Here is an 8,033-nt window from a genome sequence, read left to right on the forward strand (position 1 = left end):
CATGGCTCCCAGGTTTGCATGGGTGTTTGCACCCTAAACCTCCTTTTCTTCACTAGTCACAGCCCTTTCTAAAGCACAGAGAGACTTCTTGTGCGGACACTGGCAGCGGGTGCCCTTCTCCAGGTACCTCTGCATCCCTCCATCCCGCCGTGCCGGGCAGGGAAACCTCTCCTTCCCCTCGCCCTGGAGCCAGAGCTGGTGTCTGCGGGGCAGCTTGGGCTCCCCTGTGCCTGGGGGAGCAGCCCCGTGGCTTTCAGAGCAGTTATCATTTCTGATGACCCCCCCAGGGCTGTGCTACTCCTTTTCAAAGTTTCCTGCTGGAAACAAACTCACGTGGAAGCCCCCACTGGATTTCTGAGGATGGCGGCAATATGAGCAGGCAGGGAAACGGAGCCCTTAGGGGGTGCAGGCAGCGGGTGGGGGGGAGCAGGGCTCATCGGGTCCCTTTGGGCTCAATCTTGTTTGAGCTGGGTGGAAGGAACACGCTCGACATCTGGCAAATGTCTGCAGCAGGCGGCTGCAGCCTCCTCTCCCAAAATGCAAAGGGCAGCGCGGAAGGGCAGGGCGAACCCTCCCTCGACCTCCCTTCTCACCCCGGCCTCCCTTTTCCCTTTTTTCTTTTTTAGCGATACATTCTTCAGCCCAAACAACATTCTTGAATCGAGATTTGAGGCAATCTGAAGGGAGTCGGTCACTTGGAGACGGCGCGACTGCGGAGCGAGCCCCGGGCTCTGCTGGAAACTCTGACTCGGGCGCAGGCCGTCGGGGCGATGCTCTCGCCGCGGCTCCCGTGTGTCAGCACGGACCGATGCTCCCAGGGCTCCCGAGGTCATCCCATTTCCATGGAAAGTGCTTCAAAGCTTCTCTTGTGTGCACAAAGGGCTCAGGCCAGGCTTTCCCTGGCTTGAAATGGGATGAGAGGCAGCCCTCAGCTGGGAATCCTCACCCGCCGTCTGCTCCCCTCCCGCGGGACACCCGGGGTTGGGAAATCGGTGGCCGCAGCCCCGCTCGCTCCCTCGCATCCCGCGCCCCAGCCCCAGCTGCTCCGTGCCGTGGGGCTCCAAAAAGGAGCCTGCACCGGTGATGTGCCTTGGCACCAAAGATAAGGGGGTTGCCAGCTCCTGGCCCCCACCCGTGTCCCCTTGCTGCTGTCCCCCCTGGACATGCCATGGGGACCTGGTGCCAGGTGACACCACCTTTGCACTGTGCAAAGCGGCCCCACAGCTGCTGTCCTCCCCTCGACCATTCCATCACGGTCCAGCAGTGAGCAGGGCTGGGCTGTGCAGTAGCCACAGGCAGCTCCTAATTTGCCTCCACATCTCTTGGAGGGGAGAGATCCCCCCTAAAAAACCCCAAATTGCCCCTTCCCCTCACCAGCCGCTGGCTTGGCGCGGCTGCCAGCGCTGGGAAATGCTGGTTTGGCCGGGGAAGCCTTTGCCCCGTCCCACCGTAATTACAGGCTGCCTTTGGGGCTCTGGAGCCTCATGTAATAACTCCCTGGTCTCTCGGGGGCTGCGGGTTATTATGGGGTGGACTCAACCCTCCCAGCACCCAGACCCAGGAATGTCCCCGCAGCCTGTCCCACAGCTCCCAGTCTCACGGACGTGGCTCTGGAGACCCAGGAATGTCCCCGCAGCCCGTCCCACAGCTCCCAGCCTCACAGACGTGGCTCTGGATACCCAATGGTCTCAGCGTGTGTGCTCTCATCCCCCTCCCTGCAAGCCCAAGATGCCGGATTTCTTAAATCTCCGTCTACGGGCTCCAGTGCCTCTCCCCTCGCAGCGTGGCGGGTGCCCTGGGCTGTGCTGGGAGAGGATGCCTCAGCACAAAGAGGGTCAGAGCTTATTACAACCGCTGTAAAACGTGTTTGAAAAGGTTAAGTGCTTAATTTGGAACAGAGCTGGAAACTATGAAGCGTTTCCTCATCCAGTCGCTCCCTCGCCTGTCCCTGGACGTATGCTTTACACTGCGAACATCTCCATGGCTGACGGAGGCTGGTTACGAGCACGCAGTGAAATACCTTTGAGAGTCTCTGGGTTTTGCAGAGGAGCCAGGGGAGCAGTTTGCGCAGGATTAGCCAAGTGCAAATCCCCGCTCGGAAGGACAGCTGCGGAGATCACAAAGTCCCATCAGGTGTCACGGGCTCTGCTGCCACCGTGATTTATCGCCCGTGCCCGGGCTTGTGATGCAGATGTTTGCCCACAGCTGGGTGGGTATTGCTCGGTTCTGCTTGTGTGTATCCTGAGGCGTTAGGACCGGACCTGGCAGGATGCTGGCATCCTCCTGACCCCGTTTGCGGGACCACCGTGCCCTGATCTGCTGCAGCCTGGCCCAGGACCTGCCCCTGCTCCCCAGGGTGGTGGGTGTCCAAACCCAGAGCCCCCGCGCTCGGCCATGGCAGGGCAGAGCAGCTCCGCTGGGAGGTGGCAGCAGCTCCCTGCCCCTTGCCGGACCTCAGAGGGGGACAGGGGCACGGGAAGCCCCAGGACGTTTGCCGGCGGTGATTGCTCTGTGCTTTGAGGCTGAGCAAGGTGTCCCAGCAGGACCCGGCTGCCTCCCCCCTCCTCTCCCCATCACCAGGGTAGCTCTGAAGGCTGCCAGGCGCTGGCTACAGCTGTCCAAGGAGCAGAAGGAAAAAACGCAGCGTTTCCTTGCTCAGAGCCTTCGATTCATGTTTTCAAAGGCCCTTTGAACGCTTGGCTCCTCTCTGAAGCCTCGCAGCTCTCCTGAACAAACAGCAGGAGGGAACAGGTTCATTCCAGCCCATTGACAGAGGCTCCTGGATGGGGAAAATCTCACGTCATGTTTCCTACAAGCAGGGAGCCTCGGAGCCCTCTTTGCAAAGCGCTGAGCCCATGAGACACGTCTCTGCCTGTCCCCAAACCTGTCCCCAAACCCAGCTCTCTCCTCTCCAGCTTTGCGGGCTCGGTGCAGACCTCCTCCTCTGCCAAGGTGAGCTTGGTACCCAAACCACCCTGCAAACAGGGTTGCAGCCACACTGGGAGCCAAATATAAACCCATGTAAAGATTAATAAATTATAACCAGCAGTTAAAAGGCAGCAAACAGGGAGAATGTCCTGGGGCACAGAGCCGCGCTGCTGGGGGTCCCTCCCAGCTCAGCAGGGACAGTCGGGGAGGAGCAGGGCTAACATCCCCCATGCCGGGATGCCTTTAAAAACACACATCTATCATCGCTGTTGAACGATGCTAAGGCTCTTAAAACGGACAGCTTCCCAAATCCACTCCCCTGTTTGTGAAATACAGCCAGCTCTGGGGTGGGGGTGGCAGAGCTGGGGGGTTAAGGGGGAAAAGCAGGGCCCGATCCTGTCTCACAGCAGCTGGGTGTATCCCTGCTGTCCCGTGGCGTGCTCAGCCCTTCCCCAGCGCCTTGTGGTTCCCCCTCCGGTTTCCCAGATGCCCCCGGCCTGGGGAAGGTCACGGCACTGAATTCCCCTCCCAAATGGTGCGCGGGCTGTTTTTCTCTGTAAAGCATCTGAAATATGAAAAAAAAAAAAAGAGAGAGAGAGAAGCGAAACATCAGCTGCCTGGGAAACCCATTAGCGTTCCTGCCTGCTCCTGCCACCTGGCTTCCCGCGCGAGCAAACAAATCAAAACCTCCCTCTGCCCGGAGCCTCTTCGCCCTGGCATGGTTTTACCCAGAGCAGAGCTAAGCCCTGCCTGGGGCCAGTGCAGAGAACCTCTGCCCTCTTCTGTCCTGGCTCCTGTCGCCGCGCGCGGGCCTTCTTCCGAGCCGCCAGCACTCCTCCAGATTAAAGGCAGGCATGGTTCTCTTTTTCTTTTTTTTTTTGAAGAAAGAAAAAAAAAAAGCTTTGGAGATAAACAGGAGCAAGAAGCAGGGCGTGGGCGTTCGCTGCTTTCGCTGCTGTTCAACTGAATTGAGCTGTTTGGGGGAAAACTTGTGGTCCTGGCAGCGCCTTCGCAATTTAGGGAGATAAAAAGAGCATTTAGAAGGAGGCGGCATTGGAGGGACAGGACCATCCCCTGGGTTTTGGGGTGGTGATGCTCCTCTCTGCCGTGCCCTGGGCTCCGGGGCACATCCCTTGTGCCCTGTCTACCTTTTTCCTGCGGAGGGTGGGCGCCGGGATGGGGATAATCCCCTGGGCAGGGTGCTGCAGCCCCGGGGAGCGGGGACAGGCAAGGGGCTGCCCGGAGTCCGTGGGCAGACGCAGCGGAGCTGGGGGTGGGCTGGGTGCTGCAGAGCTCACGCGGGTGCCGTCAGCCCGTGAGCAATAATTAGCGATGATCAAAGCGGCTTCTTCCCGACAGCCCTGAATATGGATGCCTGGAAATCTCGGCGAGCGTTGGGGCTGCTGGCAGGGAGAAAACAACACCCGCTCCTGCCTGCGGGCAAGTCCCTTCTGCGGGCAGATGTCTGCTGGGGCTGCTGCCAGGACCCCCAGCACAAGTGGGGTGATTCTGGGGGGGCTGGGGGTGAGTGTCACCATGGGCTGGTGTGCAGGGCATGAGGGGGGCTCCGCTCCCAGCCTGGCAGACCTGGCTCCGCTGCATCTCTGCAAGTCAAGAAGAGGGAGTGAAGGCGAATAAGGAGGAGAGTCTGGCAGCTCCTCGGGGACTGGAGCAGGCTGAGAAGAGCAATGGTGCAGCTGCCGAGCCACCCCACCCCGTGATTTGGCCCCGAGGGGCTGTCCCCACAGCCCGGACACCCGTGTCTCTGCCGCAGGCTCACTCCCGGGTTGTCCCAGTGTGTCACTGCCCGTGTCACTAACCCCCTGTGCTGCGGTCAGAGGCTGGCAGACCTCTGCTCCCGCGCCCCTGCCTGCATTTCCCCCCTCGGCGGCGCCCACCCTGCGGGAGGGCTGGATGAGACGTGCCCCGGCCACGCTACATGGGGTTTGATAAATTCTTGCTTTGTTTTCCTTTGATTTCCGCTGGCCCTCTCCGAGGACAGTGTGTGCGGGCTGATGGGAGTGGGGACGGCTGCCAGCTGCCTCCCCTCCACCATCCCCAGCGGAGGCACCAGTGGCGGCTCCTCCTGCCCTCGGGGTGCCCGTTCGCACTGGGAGAAGCCGTTTCCAGGACCAGCTCCTCTCCCCCGCTGGCTGCAGTGGGGTGTGCGAGATGCCCCCACGCCCCGCTCCCCAGAAACAAGCAGGAATCTGTGGCAAACCCCTGCCCAGCGCTCCTGGCTTCCTCCCAGCCTCAGCCCGCTGAGCAGAGGCATCCAGAAAAGCCCAATTCTCCCCCAAAACCAGTCCCAGCAATTTCCCCGCCTCACCCCAACCCTCTCCGCTTGCTCAGGGCTTGCACCTCGGCTGCACCCACACCCGCGTGGCCCCCTGAGCCCCTCGGGTGTTTTTCTCCCCCCTTTTCCCTTCTCCGTCCCTTCTCCCCCCTTCTCCTCTCTGTCCTTTCCCCTTTGCGATTGCACAACGCAGCACATTGTGGCTGGAGCCCCGGGACCTCTCCCTGCCTCCCGGGCTCAGATTTGTCTCTGCCTTCAAAGAGAGAAGGGAACCGCTGCCGAGCGGAGCCTGACAGCCAGGACTGTGCAGCGGGAGCAGGGAAAAGGGACGGCTGGTGCCTCGGCATGGAGGGGAAGGGCTGAAGCCGAGCCCCGGGGCCGGTTTTGGGGGTGCTCTCTGCTCTCCCACCATGTGCCCCATTTGCTCTCTGCAGGCAACTGTCCTCTCGGCCGCCACATGCAAGCAGCCTGCGGGAGCATCGCGCCCTCTCAGGGACACAGGGCAGCCCCGGGGGCGTGAAAACGCTGGGAATGTTCCCGTATTTCCCTGGGAAGAGCCAGGCTGCTCGCGGCTCGGCCCCAAGCGCGGCGTTCACTGCCCTCCTCGAGGGAGGCGAGGAGAAGAAAGGGGGTGCCCGAAGCGGGGCCAAGCTAAATCCGGGGCTGAGAGGCAGGTGGGCCATTAGTCCCCAGGACGAACCTCAGGGAAAACAGCTCCTGCTGTAAGGATTTCCTCCCTTTATTATTAGTATTTTTTTGGGGGGGGAGATTGCTCCAGCTCCTGCTCTCCCTGCCGACAGCCAGCTCTCTCCCGGCCGGCACGGCGCTGGAGGGAGGGGTTGGCTGCCTGCGGCTTTCTCCCTTTTCCCTGCAAGACCGAGATGCTGATGTGTAAGCGCTGGGTCTCTTTGGCTCCCCAGGTCCTCCATGGCTGAAGCAGCGGCTGCCGGGAGGAGGCAGCCAGGAAGCCGCCCCTATAGACGCCGCTATACTCCTCCAGGCTCCTGCATATATATATTTCCGCTGCTGTCTGCCTGTGCCGGAGCAGGAACGTGCGTCCCCAAAGCAGCACGGGGATTAACGGGCTGTGAGGAACAGGGCAGCTCTCACCATGCCGTCCCTGTCCCGGCCGGCAGCGGGTGCAACCCCGGCAATGCCGAGCCCTCGAGCCGGCTCCGCTCCAGCAGCTCCTCCGAAACATCCCGGCTCAAAAGCAATTTTCCAACAAGCCTTCACTTCCAGGGAGTCTGACCTTTTCATTAATAAATCAGCTGTGTTATTGAACGCATGAATAATACATGATCACACCCAGCCCTGCGCTAAACTCTGTGTGTAAAATTTAATTAATCCTCTCACGTAACGCCCCCGAGGGCTGGTGATGAATGGTTACGCACAGCTTGGGCTGCCAGCGGTACCCGGCGATGGCTCCGGAGCATCCCGGCCCCAGCAGCCACATCCCGCTCACCCCAGGGGGTTTCCCTCCAGCAATTTCTATGGATGTTTCTTTCTCAGAGTGTTTTAAAAGGGAAAATTCTCCTTTGCTCTGGAGCTGCTGGAGGAAACCCCTGCAGCATCCTCTCATGGAGCATTTCCTCTGGGAAATAACAGCGGCTCTTTCTTTCCCCGACCTTTTCCTGCTGTGGCTGTTAATAATGTGAAATCCTAAGTAAATGTCTCCATTCAGGTGTGTTTAACAGGAAACCATGAGCAAACACCCATCACCGCTGGTGCAATCTCCAGGAGACTCCCAGGTATTTAAACGGGAATCAGCCCCAAAGATGGCCTTGCTCCCAGTGGGGTCCTTTTCTCCGGCTGCCACACGGGAGGGGTGGGAACGTGTTTGCTTGTTTTTAAACTCAACAAAAGCTTTGACCCCGGGGATGGTGCCAGGGAGAGCGTTAGTTTGACGCCGGGGGGGGGCCGTGCTGTTTGCTCCCAGGCTTCGCTCCTCTCACTCCCCCGTTTAACCTCGCAAGCGCTGGGGATGCTGGTGGGGGGGCTTCTGCAGCGGCCGCCTTGGCTCTGCTCCCCGAGTCAACGGGCCGGGGGTCTTGCAGGAGAAACCGCAGCAGCCCGGGATTAATTAGTGAGAAGCAAAATGAGGTCTGGTAGTGATTACACTCACCCTTGGCCAGGAAGCAGCTGCGGACTCATGTGGCCGGTGCATAGTGAGGGGGAGGACGAGCCCCTCCTGCCCCCTGGCAGACCCCTGGCTCAGCACCCTACCCGGCACCCCGCAGCCCGAGGGGGAAAGCACCCACTGCCCCACGCCATGGGGCTGCCTGGGGCCACGGGTGCAAGTCGGGGGGTTTGGTGGGCGACGTATGCATGGCTGGAGCTGGGGGGGGGGGGCGCATGTGGGGGGACCCCAGCTTTTGGGGGCTGCAGGGGGACCCACCCCCAGCTGTGCCCCGCGGCTCTGCCGGCCATGCCAGGGTGCTGTGCTGTGCCGGGGATGGAAACCAGCTGCCACGTTCTCCCTCTAGCGGACACGGCCCGTGGGTGAGCGGGGGGGGCGGAGGCGCCCCACTCGGGTCCCCACTCCTGGTGCTCCCCGGGAGGTGATGTGCCCTGGGCTTTTCGGCAGGTCAGCACAGGCGCTGGGGACGCTCCCACCATCCCTCCTCCCACCTGACTCCGGTGCGGCTGCGAAAGGATGGAGCGTTTCGCGCACAGCCGTCGCCGCTGGGAGAAGGGATGTGGGTGTCATGGGGAAGGGGACGGGATCACGCAGGGGCTCCGGGGTGGGTTTCGGAGCTGTTGTGAGCTGGCACCGGTCCCACCGACATGGTGAAAGCTCTGCCTACTC

This window comes from Rissa tridactyla, chromosome 21 (genome assembly GCF_028500815.1).
Source record: "Rissa tridactyla isolate bRisTri1 chromosome 21, bRisTri1.patW.cur.20221130, whole genome shotgun sequence".
Lineage (NCBI taxonomy): Eukaryota > Metazoa > Chordata > Aves > Charadriiformes > Laridae > Rissa > Rissa tridactyla.